The sequence below is a fragment of the Alosa pseudoharengus genome, unplaced genomic scaffold (genome assembly GCF_046254945.1).
Source record: "Alosa pseudoharengus isolate Yale_2024_CS ecotype anadromous, Long Island Sound unplaced genomic scaffold, YU_APseudo_1.1 YU_APseudo_1.1_scf_20, whole genome shotgun sequence".
Classification (NCBI taxonomy): Eukaryota; Metazoa; Chordata; class Actinopteri; order Clupeiformes; family Clupeidae; genus Alosa; species Alosa pseudoharengus.
In genome coordinates, this window is record NW_027468664.1 from 22,250,515 (window position 1) to 22,265,943 (window position 15,429).

A 15,429-nucleotide genomic window follows, 5' to 3' on the forward strand; every position below is an offset into this window, starting at 1 on the left:
ATGTTAGTCACAGTCTGGCTTCTGGATGGCATTATAGGAACGTAATCTTATCGGTAATGATGTTGCCCCAGGTGATACAAATGTTATATTATTCCCTGTTCAGATGGCTGCTTCAGATGAAACATAAAATGTAGTATAGGCCCTGCATCTTGCTTACCTTGGTTACACTGTACCGACACTTCTCATACAAACCACATTAAAGGAGCTTCGATGACAGCTGTTCTTGTCTCTTTGATGGCAGCCATTACTGTGAAGATGCCCTCCCCTCTCTCCCCCCTTTTTTTTTTCTTTTGTGGTAGTCTTTAGGACCTGCTGCTTGTGCAGCACCTCAACTTTGCGCGGCTTCTTCTCCTTCCTCTATTTCCTTTCCAAAGAGTCCCTCCTTTCCTTTTCCCACTGCTACCAGTACAGGTCTACCCTCATTTGCCGCTTCGTCCCTGCGTCTGCCTTCTAGGGCGAAGACAGTCACAGCGGATTATGTCTTCTTATCCAGGAGCACATTCTGTCATATCTGCTCATTCTATCTGTCATTCTCCTGTTATTTTTGTGCATACTCTCTTCAAATTCACGCTGTCTCTTTAACTTCTTCTCTTCCTCCTTCTGCAGTTGTTCCTTCCTTTTCTCTTCCATACGTGCTCTCGCAATCTCTGCTTTTTTCTCTTCTTTCTCCTGCGCGAGCCTCTTCTGACGCTTTTTCTCCTCTTCCTTTTGTAACTTTTTCTGCTGGAGTTTTTCTTCCTTTGCTTTTTCCCGGAGTTTTTTCTCCAGAGCCCTCTGCCTCTGTTCTTCCTTCTTTTCTTCCTCTTTCAGGTCCTTTTTGTACATGTACAAGCGTTCTCTCAGATCAGCTTTCTCTTCTTTCAGCTGTTGTTTTAGCCTCTTCCAGTCCTTACACATGACATTGTATTGCCCTCTCAGCTCTTCCTTTATCAATCTTTTCAGGTCTGGCGCTAGGAACTTCTTTCTTTGTTGGTAGACTCTCCACCTCACTCCCAGCTGGTCTGTGTTTTTTTTGTAAGATGCCTTTGCATCTTTCTTATGTTCTCTCACCAGTTCCAGTTTCCTCTCTGTGGTCAGTACCATATTCTGTAAATACGTGAGGCGCTGGTCGTCCATGTTCCCAGTGATGTGGGATGGTTTGTGAGCAGTGTGACTGTTGGTGTCACTTTGAGGTAGTTTGGCTGTATCTTCCTCATCATCACTGCTGCTGTCCTCACTGTCACTCTCCTCCCCTTCACTCTCCACATTATTATCCATCGCTGCCTGAAAAACAAACAAAAACATTTAAAAACATGATTGGGTCTTAAATAATAACTTGTCATGACTATGGTTTGGGGGTCAAAGCTACATATACAGATTACACAGGATTCTATGGCTAAACGTAGAGTGGACCATTCTGCCCTCAAACTTTCACTACCTTTCATTTATTGTTGGCTCTTCTGGTAGAAGACAGAACATCTTAATAAGTTGTTCATGCATCTATTTTTTAATATAGCTTATCCTGGTTGGTAGCTTATTGCTTTAAAAATACATTTCATAAACTGAGTAGTCCAGCCAAAGTTGTCACTAGTTAAAATGTAACAAAATCAAAACTCATCAACTTGAACTCACTCTGACTGGTGGTGACTGTGATCCATTCCTGCTGGCCGCAGGTTTAAGAGTGGACGCACAAATCAAGGTGGTGGGTGGTTCATCCGATGGGTCTCTGAAACGTATGTCTGCAACAGACATGAACTTGTGGGGGCATGCACACTTGCCTTGGATAGAGGAGCAGTTTAAGTTAAGAGAGTCAGAGCCTGACTGGCCTCCATGGGACAATGGTGAGCCTTTTGCCAGAGTTTTTTTGGAGGGGGGCAGCTTCTCCTGTCTGCTTTGTGGTGATAACTGGCAGGATGGGACAGTGTTGTTCGACGTGTGACATGTGACCTGTTCACTTGACTGAGTGACATGGTTATGAGGAAGAGGAGCCTTTGATGTGCGCTTCAAACCACTGGACAGAGGTTGAGCAGCAACATCTTTTCCTTTGCTCATCTTGGAATTCTTTTTAGATTTTTGTGCCGAGGAACAGCTGTGTGACGTGCGCTCTGAGCCTCGTTGTAACAGGCGAGCAGCAGCATCGGCCGTCTCCTTGTCCCTCTCCTTCACTCCTGCTTGGCTCTCTTTCTTGTGTTTGTTCTCTTTGTCCTCCATTTCTCCCACCATTCCAGCGCGGGATGCCCTGTGATGACATGGCACAACTGGGAACGGGATGATCACCGGGCATGGATTTGAGCAGTGGGCTGACGGTCCAGGGAATATCTGTGCAAGCTGTAGCTGGACTACTGCTTGGTATCCACATGTCACATTTTGTGTGTTGGTGCCAGCAGCCTCCACGGCAAAAGCCAACCTGGGCTGTGTAGGTGGAGCACGCTGCGTAGGTGGAGCGGGTCGAGGTAGAGCTCTCGTTGTAGGGCACAGCTCCCACACTGGCTCAAGAATAGAACTAGGGGAAGATGAGGATGTACTACCGTTATGTGTTCTAATCTGTTCAGGGAGACAAAAATGAAAATCAGATTTATGTGTGACACTGTTGTCAATAAGTGTTTACTGGCAAAGCCCAAATCCCAAATGCCGCCCCCCCCATCATACTGCAAGACATCATGTCCCTCTGCACACAGAGGCCTCTCTACGTACTTGTTGTTCACTCCTCCGATGCGTTCCCATTGCTCCAAGAAAGCTGGTTTTGAAGATACCGAGAAGACGGTTGTCCGATTGGGTTCTCTCCACCTGCCATGCCACAAACACTTTTAAAACCAGATTCCGCAATGCAATACCCTGGGCCTCTTTTCCATTCGGTTGAATTGTGTTTCATAGGATCAAATTTAGTTCTATTTAATCCATTAATTTTAATGCAGTTTATGTGTATTCTTTATATACACTACTGATCAACCAAAGCATCTACATATCATGTACATCACCCAACACTTTCTACATTGACGTTTTACATACCACAGGTGTCCATCTTGGTTCAGGGCCGCTTCCTTCATCAGGCTGCAAAAATGCATCAGACTGCATTAATTTTCATGTAGCAATAGCAGTAACTTAGTTCTAGAATATTCAGTAGGAATCAACAACGCCATAGACACTTACGGGCTCAGGATGGACTCGTGTGCGAGTCATCTTAAGGTCTGAGGAGGAGAAGAAGTTAAATTCCAGAAATATTCAGAGAGAGAGGAAGATTTCTGTGTCCTCTTCTCACATTTACTTTGGTAAAATGAGCTTATAAAGTAGTTTCAAATGCAAGCTTCTGACATGACATATTGTTGCCTTATGACATCATAATGACACTATGGTAACCTGTGTTAAAATGATCCAGACCACCTGCAAGCAGCTTTTAGTAGTATTAGTGAACTTAGTTAGTACTTAGTAACAACTTTCAAGGTGTAACACAAGGGTCATCAATGTCAGTTTGATGGGTCCTAGAAACATTTCAGGCTTTCTGACTATAAAGTAGTAAAATTCTTCATATCAGGATGTTTCTTTCTGTTGTACAGAAATGAATTTAACATTAATTAGCACCAAGATAGATCTTTGTTTACTGGTATTGTGTGGTGATCTGGTATATTACGGGGGATGATTATGACATGGATATAACACACTGGGCCCTAATTTAAGGCAGAAAGTCCAATGGCTATCAAACAGCAAAGTTGTCATGCATGAGCTATAAAAATCAAATGGTAAATGGGAGTATTGAACTTACTCATGAGTGTTTGGTCTTAAATTTGAACTTGGGAGTATTGAACTTACTCATGAGTGTTTGGTCTTAAATTTGGTGTTTAATTAGCGAATTGATTTTGCCAGTTATTGAATTAGCAATAGCAATAAACAAATAGGCCTAGCCCAAATAATGCCACTGTCAAACTTACCAAATATCACTGTACTTTATCACCCGGAGAGAAGAAATACTCTTTTCTGATTGGCTGGCGGGTGGCCTTTAATTCTGAATAACAGGACACCGTTCCATATCAATGCTTATGAATGGTAACTATAACAACCATAGTAGGACGACGGTTGCAGCGCTCTAGAATCTTTTGGTTGCAGGCTTCCCAACAATGGAATCAACTGTAAACAAGCTAACTGTCCATGCTAAAGTTGTACAACAAGCTGAACTAGTGAGCTGCTTTTTAAACAGAACCGCGTGTTTCCAGTGTTTACAGTGGCAACCGGGTGATAAGCGGGATAACGGCCTTCGAGGTGTGTCCAGTTAATACGGAATTAATGGACTTGGGCGTCGGGGAGTTTTTGCCCCTCGCCCTCGTCCATTAATTCCGTATAACAGGACACCTCGGCGGCCGTTATCCCTTACATATCCTATTCAGTGGTTGTTTTGGTCAGAGACGGTTGATAAAGCGAGACGATTCACAGAAGGGTTCTTCCTGTTCCCCTATGACGTAGGGTTCACTAGCGCCACGCCTTTTTAGGAGACTAGCGAGAGATTCTTTACACTGTGGCCCTATGGAAGAAATCATTTTTTCTCGGATTATGCCCCAGCCCTTAATTATACAGCTCGAGATTGGGCATTTTAATGCATTTTCTGTAATTCACATGTGTTCCTTACATTCTGACATCGACATGGCGTTTTTCAGATGAACAGTTAATGAGATATATTAAGGATCTTTGTTTTGGTGAAGTGAGCAAGGTTCTGCTCCATCACACAGTGCTGGATGATTATGACATCATAATGACATAATGTGTGATAGTGTGTTCAAGTGAAATGGCTGTCTAATAGCATTCATTGCTCTATGCATTTATAATAGGTTGCCAAATGGTAACCTATTCTACATCCATCATGAAGGCCTTCTACACTTTGAGAGTGTTCGCGGTTGAGAGTGTTCATCACCTGGTATGGGAACTCCACAGTAAGAGATTGTAGTACTCTGCAGAGAGTAGTGCGCTCAGCTGAACGTACTATAAGAACTCAACTCCCTGCTCTACAAGATATCTATTCCAGAAGAGTACTCCTAAGAGCCCAAAATATTCTGAAGGACTCTTCTCATCCTAACAATGGATTATTCCTACCGCTGAAATCAAGAAGACGCCTATGTAGTCACAAAGCCAGAACTGAGAGACTCAGAAGAAGTTTTTATCCCCAGGCCATCCGAACTCTGAACTCACACTATACTGACTTTGCACACATTCACTCCTCAGCACTCTCAAACATTTCCCAACCCTGAACTCACACTATACTGACTTTGCACTCATTCACTCCTCAGCACTCATGACCCCCCCCCCCCCCCCCACACACACACACCTACATGACTTTTAGCACTTTTACATCCCTCTCCCTATGCTACAGACCTTTTATTTATTTTCTTATTTCATCACACGTCAAAACACACACACACACACACACACACACACATACACACACACACACACATATCTGACTTTCTCCAACCTTTGCACATCTCCATAGAACTTTTTATTTATTATTTTTTATTTCTCCTCCATCTATCTACCCATGTCCTTGATTGCCTAGCCTTTCTGCCCCACCCCCAACACACACACAAAAAACACACACACTTACATCATCACTGTCATCACCTCACATACATACAGCACACTGCTTGCTACAGTAAGCCTCCTCTACATACTTGCTGCACACTGCCCCCCCCCCCCCCCTAAATACACAGCACATTGTCTTCAGGATCTTCTCCAACACACATCCTCTACATACTTATAGCACACTGCCCCCACCTACCCATACACACACTACACACACAGTCACTGCTCCACTCCCCTCCTGCCCACACACACATTTTAAGTAAGTCCCTTCACCATACTTGCAGTACACTGCCCCCCCCCCCCCCCCTACATACACAGCACATTTTCTCATGACATATTGCACACTGCCCTCTCCCCACATACACAGCACACTATCCCATCTCCCTTGTCATCCCCCCAACACATACAGTACACCAAGACCCCTGGCAGTTGGGTTAGCCCCTTGAGCCGTGGATCTGCCCAAGGTTTCTTTCTTAGTAAGGGAGTTTTTCCTTGCTCCTGTTGCTCTTGGGTGCTCCTTGTTGGTCCCCCCCCCCCCCCCCAATCCCAATCCTCCCCCACCTTTCTTATGCAGCCCTTGCCACTTAATCTACTAAACACCTCTTCTACTGCACTTTTTACCCCCCCCCCCCCATAAATGCACAAATAGGCTGACACCAGACATAATTTCACTGCATTTCTTACATCCAGTAACTATATGCATGTACAAGGATACAAGGAAGTTTATTGTCACATGCATATAGTTACTGGAAGTAAGAAATGCAGTCAATATGCATGTGACAATAAACTTCCTTGTATCCTTGTAAATGGGTCCTATTCTTTATTTGAACTGCCAGAATTACTATACAATCCACTGAATCAGCACACTCCTATCGGAGCACTACGATTTAGCTCTCCATTGGTCCAAAACGATGATTTATATAGTTTTTTTTTTATATGACCTGTTTGCTTTTTTCTGTCAAACTGCTGTAAGTTGATTTGAATGAGACCATCTGCTATAAATAACCATGCAATAATCATTATTTAGTTTAGTTTAGTAAAAATGTGCCTGTTTGGTGACTTGTATCCCAACCAGTGTAAAACATAATCTGAGAATTCAATAATCAGGCATTAAAGACAAAAAAAGCAATGGCTACCCCTAGGCACTGATATCGAGATGGGTGGGTTTCTCTGAGTTGAGTGGCAAAGTATAAAACTACAAGACTTACCAAATATCACTGATGCTCTTGTAGTCTACTTGTGAATAATTATTTTGCTCTGCAATTCTACTGTATCCTATTCAGTGTTTGTTCTGGTGAAGTTAGCTTTCAATGTTGCATGCAAGTTCCTGCTACATCACAACATGATCAATGATTATGACATCATAATGTCAAGGGGTACTTTCCAGCACAACAACCCAGGGAAAGCATTAGGAGCTTGTCCTGTCCTGTGATAACAGTAAAATAGTCTCCATGAACATCCTTGTGCTCATCACTACTGACTTTACAGATCAGAATGGCCGTAACCCCCCCCAGGTGCAGATTTTGCCTGAGTCTCTATATACTGACTTCTGGATCCTGTGAAAATACATTCAAATTAGTTTACTGTACACCTCTAATCTTTATGACACTTTTAGATAAAATAGCTTTGTTATGTAAATAAGTTTAAAAGTTTAAGTTTAAAAAACATAATTCAGGAAAACATAGATGATTTAGAAGATACCTACCTTACACAGAGACAGCGTCGCCCCCCCCCCCCCCCCACACCCGTTGCTATCTGGCACCGACCCTGCACAGAGAAGACAATTGTTCTTATTGTTGCAGACTTACTAATAGAAATATTGAACTTTTAGGCATCTATACTCTTATTTCACAAAGTAAAATTGGTAAATGACACTGTGGTGTCAATATAATCATTTTGTGTTTTTGTGGAAAATGAATCACAGTGAAGTAATGCATCATAAATGCATTTGGAGAAAAAAAACAAACAATGCAAGTTGATGTTTTGTAACCTTGTAAATGTCTTGGTAATGTACTACTTTATGTATTACCTACTAGTGCAAATGTACTACAAATGTACTACACTATGTTTACATAGTATTTTTAATAGTGCAAACTATTACAAATGTACTACTCTAGTACACACCTGCTGATCGTCTCTGCTGCAGCACTGCAGTCATGTGTATTCTCACAGAGGGAGGTTTTTGTATGGCTCTGTATCACTGTGTGAACACAAGATTGCTTGGGATATGTACACTCTGACAGTAGTAATCTCCTGCATCTTCAGTCTGGACTCCACTGATGGTCAGAGTGAAGTCTGTGTATGATCCACTCCCTTGAAATCTAGATGGAGTTCCAGAATGTGGTTTGCTTGCAAATTTAGTCAAAAGTAGGAGCTCCTCCAGGCTTCTGTTGATACCACTGAAGGTAGTCTCTATTTAAACTATACCTGTACACAGCACCACTGACTTTACAGGTCAGAATGGACGTGTCCCCCAGATGCAACTTTCACCACTGGAGTCTATGTGCACTGACCTCTGGACCCTGTGGATTTAATTCAAACTTGGTTCTTATCTTATGACACGCCTGCTTAGATAAAATAGTTTTCTTATCTGAATGAATGATCTTTAAAGAAAATATTTTAAGAAACACAAGATTTGATACATACCATGTAGACAGAGGGGTGTTAGTAAGACAAGAGAACAAATCAGTGTTAGTGGGGAAAATGAACATTCCCTTTTAGTGTTTTTGGATATCCATTCATCTTACTTTGTGCTTTGTTGCTGTGGCCGCATGAGATCCAGTCAGCAACGATTTGTCACTGGATGTGTGGCTGTTTCAAGACACTGTTTTGTGGATTGAGGTTTGGTCCGTGACATTTTACTTTGTTGCTGTGGCCGCTTAAGATGGGAGGGGAGGATAAAATTGGGATGATATGGTGTGTGTGTGGGGGGTGATGAAATGGTGTGTCTGTGTGTGTGTGTCAGGGGTAATGGGGTGTGTGGGGTTGAGGGGTGTACCTGTGTGCGTGTGTGGGGAGGGGGTATATTGTGTGTTTGGCTGGGGCGTGGTGTGTGGTTATGGTGTTTGTTTGGGAGGCTATGGTGTAATGGTAAGTGAGTGTGTGTGTGTGTGGGGGGGGGGTGTAATGGTTTGTGTGTGTTGGTTGAAGGAAGGAGGGGGTAATGCATATGTTATTTATGAGGGGATTCATGGGATGTGTGAGGGAGGGTAGTGTGCCTGTGTGTGTGGGGGGGGGGGGTTTGAGAAATGCAGTGTGTAGGAGGGGGATGTTGAAATGGTGTGTGCGTGCGGGTGAGGTGTTGGTGTGTGTTTGTGGGGGAGGTAAAAAGTCAAAGTCTGCTTTATTGTCAATTTCTTCACATGCCAAGACATACAAAGAGATTGAAATTACGTTTCCCACTATCCCACGGTGGAGACAAGACATATTTTACCAATTAAGTCCACAGACAAACATAACATTCAGTAAACAATAAAAAGTAAATAAGAAAGCACATACAATGAAGAAATAAGAGCAGCAAAATTGAAATTGTGCAATTGTGCATAGACAGTCAATATAATAGTGCAAAAGTCAGGCCAATAAATGGCTGAGGTAGTTCTGTTTGACCTAAGTAAGCAAGTGGCATAGTGGTGCAAGTTATGTAAGAGCAGCAGAAGTGTGTTGTGTTTTCAGGACAACAACAACAAGTTGCAAAGTGTGCAAGTGTACAAGTGGAGTAGTGCAAGTGGAGTAGTGCAAGGCAGCCATTGTGAGTCCAAAGTCCAGGATGTTATGTAGCTGAGGGTGGAGGGGGGAGGGGGGGGGAGAGTTCAGCATCCTAACAGCTTGGTGTATGAAGCTGTTGGTGAGTCTGGTGGTGCGGGAGCGCAGGCTTCTGTACTTCTTCCCAGAGGGCAGTAGATCAAACAAATTGTGAGCGGGGTGACTTGCATCACTCACAATTGTGGTCGCCTTGCGGGTGAGGTGGGAGGTGTAAATGTCCTACAGGGAGGGGAGTGAAGCACCAATAATCCTTCCAGCTGTGTTCACTATGCGCTGCAGGGCTTTCCTGTTGTATTCAGTGCAGGAAATGTGAGTGCACCTTCCAACACAGCACTTCCCCCAACAAAAAGTATCCAAGGGCTACCAAGTTAATAATAAACATTGACAATCCTAGTAGAACGCTCCATTGACAATGTCTAGAATATGGTCAGAAAAATGTACCATGGCCCCAGCCGTGGTGCAACTGGCTGGGGCACCTGCACCGTACGCCGGCGACCCGGGTTCGATTCCCGCCCCGTGGTCCTTTCCGGATCCCATCCTGATTCTCTCTCCCACTCACTTCCTGTCACTCTCCTCTATCCTGTCGCATTAAAGGCATAAAAGCCCAAAAATATATACTTAAAAAAAAAAAAATTACCAAGAAGTTTGAAAATTTGAGTATGGAAAAAGTATGGAATTTTGAAATGGAAAATGTGTAGAAACCCTGTGTTTTACACCATTTACGAGGCTCAATGTATCTCCACACTTCATTGGTAGACTACCGTAGGCCCTGACATTTAAAACGAGACATTGAGAACTTTGAAAAAGCACTGGTAGTTTACTTACAAGACGATTTATACAGACAGTATCTCCACGAAGTTTAGCGTTTGCAGCCATCTTGAATTTAGTCACGATAAGTCGAGCGACGAGTAAGAATGAACAGGTATGATAAGGGATCAGATTCCAAAAATAATTCAGTGGAAATGCATGGATTCCAGTTTCTTCCAGTAGCAGCAGCAAGTAGCAGCAATAGCAGCAATAGCAGGCCTATAGTAGAATGCTATCGATACATAACATAATGTTTGACGACATAAATGAGTCAAATACCAAAAATCGGACCACTTACCTTGTCTGTAGTTAGAGAAATGTGCCTCTGGAGGAGAGTTTTACGAGCAAGTAAAGTATCACGCAGGCCAAAACGTTCAGAAGATTCACAGCTCCAGTGATAGAAATGTTCCCTGGTAGCGGGGAACATAGGACCCGGGGAACATAGGGATGACCCCTCAAGTATCTGTTCAAGTAGCATTGATGAGACAGTCACGTTTTTTCCTACACGGTATTATATGGAGAGAAAACATTGTAATTTTTGAGTATTTGAGTATTTTAATAGTCAGTTGTAAGCAAAGAACTATTCTCAAGTAACTCTTTTGTAAATGGACTAAAGTTCGCTGTAAATATCTACGTTTACCGATTATGCTAACGTTAGCATCTCTATGGGATTTCTCATATATACATTAGCCATAAGCTAACGCATTCGTTTCTATTCTGTAACTTGGAATGGTAGCCTCTTGGAAGGCTAGTGCTCTTAAACAAAACATAGAAGGAAATAACTGATATGTACTCTGTTGGTCTGCTTAATTTTACAGTGAACCCTATGTAAAGGTAACCTGATTCCGCCAGATGGATTTGCTCCGCATATCCATCTGGGAACTTTTCATTGAAGAACTTTTGGGAAGGGGCGGACATACTGGTTAGCTGATTGGATAAACCATCTGTCTATCACCACCTTTGTTGGTTATCGACGGGCCAAATCAACCAATTAGATGAACAAAGTATTCTTCTAATGCCGTTTAACATACAATTAAGTTAGGTAACGTGACAAACGTTAAGATGTTTTAACTTACCATTTATGAACCTAATCAACGACAATTCCCATCAAGTTTTCACGGTAGGCCCTACACTTCTGAAGATAGTATATTCCTCCATTATGAACTGGAATCAGCCGTGGAGGATGTCTGTGTCGTTCATTCCTCCCAGCTGCATGGCTGAGACTCATAGCTTCACAGTTTACCCAGGAAACCTTTCTAATTTGAATAAAACTTGCGCGATAGCTATGCTCATCTCTGTTGATGCCGTCATGTTGTTCGTTGCGTCACACCTCAACCCGCCTCAAAGCCAACGCTGATTGGACGTTCGTTTGGTGAACTGCTCCAAATTTTCTTTAACGGAAAGTATCCAGACTGATCTGCGAGTGAAACCCTGAAGCTCGCGAGATCAGGATGGTCTCACGAGGCTAATGTAAAGGTTTGAAAGGATCTATTTATCTTCTCTAATGTAGCTGGCTAGACCATGTCATTGCCACACACCCAAGTGGGGGCAGAATTGGAAATGTGTCATAGAGTGACAATGCATATTGGTTGATTTGGTTAAAAAGTCACAGGTTAGGTTATTGGTTATTATTGTAATGATGCTATTCATAAATAATTAGCGGTAAAGTAACAACATTTTTTTAAAAAGGATATCGACTAATTATCGTTATCGTCAAAATCACAAAAAATATCTAGATATTATTTTTTGTCCATATCGCCCACCCCTATTGCACAGGTAGTCCAACTCCTCCAGAATAGCACACCAATACGTTCCAATGCCTTCTGTGTCTCCCAGCGCAGTCTCAAAAGGAGATTCCTGGAGACAGGCAGTTGCTCTAAGAGAGCTGGGTAGTGTGGTAGAAGATCCTTTACCCAGCAGCAGGACCAGTATCTGCTCCTTTGTGCAAGGAGAAACAGTAGGAGCCCTGCCAGAGCCCTACAAAATGACCTCCAGCAGGCCGCTGGTGTGAATATCTCTGACCACACTGTCAGAAACAGACTTCATGAGGGTGGCCTGAGGACCCGATGGCCTCTAGAGGGACCTCTGCTCACTGCCCAGCACTGTGTAGCTCAATTGGCATTTGCCATAGAATTCACAATTAACAGGTCCGACTGGCGCCCTGTGCTTTTCACAGATGACAGCAGGTTCACTCTTAGCACATGTAACAGACGTGAAAGGGTCTGGAGATGTTGTGGAGAATGTTCTAATGCCTGCAACATCATTCAGCATGACCAATTTGGTGGTGGGTCAGTGATGGTCTGGGGAGGCATACCCTTGGAGGGACGCACAGACCTCTATGGGCAAGACAACGGCACCCTCACTGCTCTTAGGCATCGGGATGAATCTTCAGACCCATTGTCTGACCCTGTACTGGTGCAGAGGCCCCTGGGTTTCCCCTGGTGCACAACAATGGCCGGCCACATGTGGCGATGTGCAGGCAGTTCCTGGAGGATGAAGGAATTGATACCATTGACTGTCCCCCACACTCCCCTGACTTAAATCCAGTAGAACACCTCTTGGACATTGTGTTTTGGTCCATCCAACACCGGCAGGTTGCACCACAGACTGTCAAGGAGCTCAATGATGGCCGTGTCCACATCTGGGAGCAGACCCCGAGGACCCCATCCGCCGTCTCATTGTCAAGCATGTGGGGTCCATACGAACTACTGAGTACCATTTTGAGTTTGCTGCAATGAAATTTAGGCAAAATGGACTAGCTTGTCGCATCATTTTTTCACTTTTTTCATTGATTTTCGTGGGGGTCTTTGAATTCAGCCCTCTGTAGGTTGATCCATTTTCATTACCAAAAAATAATGTGGCATCCTTTACCCAGTACACATTACCCAGTGCATATCCAGATATAGATATCCAGCATGAGTTTTTTCCCATTGAGATCTGATGTGTTTTCAAAGTGTTCCTTTATTTTTTTTGAGCAGTGTGTATAGCTGCAACTTCATGATTATGTGTACTTTTAGACAAAGCAGCAGTATGTGTTCATTCACCTTGACATTAAATTGATGTATTGAAGGTAAATAGAGTAGACTACGGCTAGATCAGCTAATTTCTTTTTTTAAAATGTGTTCATTCATAAAGGAACAAAGACCGAGTAGGCAATGCCAAGAAACATGTTTAAAGGCTTGGCAGAAAGATTATATTGATGAAAAGGTTTCAAGTCCCCATTTTGCCAGTGTTGCCACAGTTACCTTGAAAAAGTAATCTGATTACTGATTACTGATTACTCCTTTAAAAAGTAACTTAGTTACTTTACTGATTACTTGATTTTAAAAGTAACTAAGTTAGATTACAAGTTACTTTATTAGTTACTTTCAGCAGCTGCCGACAACACCCCCAATAAAAATGATAACGGTTTTGTCAATACTCAATATAGGAAGTGGCAAGTGCATTTTAACAGCAATGTATAGTAGACATCCCAACCTAACCTACTTAGATACTGAAATTCAGATGTTTGTTCAATAATGTCTAAGTACACCAAATAAGGAAGGCCTATTGATAGAAACTGTTATAGTAAAATATGTAGATTTTTTTTCATGTAGCCTTGGCAACTAGCCATCTTGTAGCCTATAGGCCTGAATAATATGCAAATGAAATTACACTTGTTAAACTAACCTCAACAAGTCTTTTGCAATCATTTAACCCGCCGTGAGCAATGCTAAAGTTGCTGTTACAAACAGTGCAGTGTGCAAGATTATCATTATGTTTTAATCTTTTGAGACAATTGGGTACACTTTTGTGTAGTCTGATGTGAAATGGGTCTTAAATCTTCCTTTTTGAGGGGCACTGACGCTGCCATGACGCTTCTGTTCCTAGATACACTGAACTGATTAATTATGTTTGGGAGAAAAGAGATATAAGCACTTACACTGAAAATGGATTGGTTGATTTAGCAAAACAGACCAGGATGCTCTCTGTCTTGGATGCGCTTCAGGCACAAACGCACCCCTCCTCTCTCTCTCCCTCTCCGTTGTGTGCGCATTAAGCTATGCACACGCGATTTGAAGCAAAGATTCTAGAATATTTGATTTGAAGTCCGGTCTGGCTTGCGTGCTCTTGTTCGCTCTAGGTTCCGGGAGATTTTATGTAATTTGCGGGCGTCAGGAAGCCGCTATCAATATGTGGGAGACTCCCAAAACTTCGGGAGACTTGGGATGTCTAGCTAGACAGCACTTTGTCGCCAGCACAGAATGTACAATGTACCTTAATGTTGTCATGTTTAACTGACACAAACTCAAAGTAATCACTGATGAAATGTGCATCTCTCTCTCTCCCTCCATTGTTGTTTACGTTTGTGTCGCTGTGTCGTGAATTGTCCTCATGCTGAAAACGTGAGCATAGCCTCTACATGACATTAATACCCAAGACAAGAAGAAAGCAAAGAATATATCTTTTTATTAAGGAACATGACAAAAATAGTAACGCACAGTAACTTAGATAAGTAACTTTAATCTGATTACTGGTTTGTAAATAGTAGCGCGTTAGATTACTCGTTACTGAAAAAAGTGGTAAAAATATTACTAAGTAACGCGTTACTGGCATCACTGCATTTTGCCTATGCTACAGAGCCATACTCACTCTGCTTCTAGCCAAGAATGAGTGCGACAGAGCTGAACGAGAACGACAGACCAAAGTGAAACAGGTGGGGGGTCTTGGCATGAGAATGAACGAACGAGACAGACTGAAGAGATATTTATTAACCTGGCATGACAGAAAATACAAAGATGGCATGCATTTACCATTAGACAGATATTTAAATGTAAATGCCAATATTGAAATGTAAAATGGAATTGTTAATATAAACCATTATTGTTATTTTTTATCATATCCTCTCCCACTAGTCTCACTAGCCCATTTTTTTTTTTTTTCCATAGAAACAGTTGCTATGCTTTCATGCCCCTCATTGGTGAATTCGATGAGAAAGTTTTAGAAACAATACAGATAACAGCATATGATTGGTTTGGCTCTCGCCTTAGGAAGCTGGGCCATAGGCATTCACAGCAGCACTAGGTCAGTGTGATTCAGCGACGAACGAAAGAACAAACAAGAACTGGAAAGGAGAACCCCAATAGGCTTGGCATCCAGTCTGATTTGGGGGGTGAAAGGCAATTGAGAGAGCTCAGTGTCCTGTCTACTGGGTATTGATAAGACACGCCCCCCCCCCCCCCCCATCTGGAGGACGTGCCCAATGTCCCTGAGGCTCAGCAGACACTCTGACAGGAACTCCTACACAAACACACAGAGAAAACCACATACTAACAT

At 42.7% G+C, this 15,429-nt stretch overlaps 1 protein-coding gene across 6 annotated transcripts in view; it reads right to left on the reverse strand.

The window, feature by feature from the left end:
• LOC143136259 (scavenger receptor cysteine-rich type 1 protein M130-like) overlaps nt 1–241 on the reverse strand; it is a 46,666-nt gene extending 46,425 nt beyond the window's left edge. For all 6 annotated transcript variants that reach the window (XR_012989284.1, XM_076296864.1, XM_076296862.1 and 3 more), the window contains exon 1: nt 158–241. The gene's annotated coding sequence lies outside the window, so the exon portion shown is untranslated. The remainder of the gene's footprint in view (nt 1–157) is intronic.
• Nucleotides 242–15,429: the final 15,188 nt, after the last annotated feature.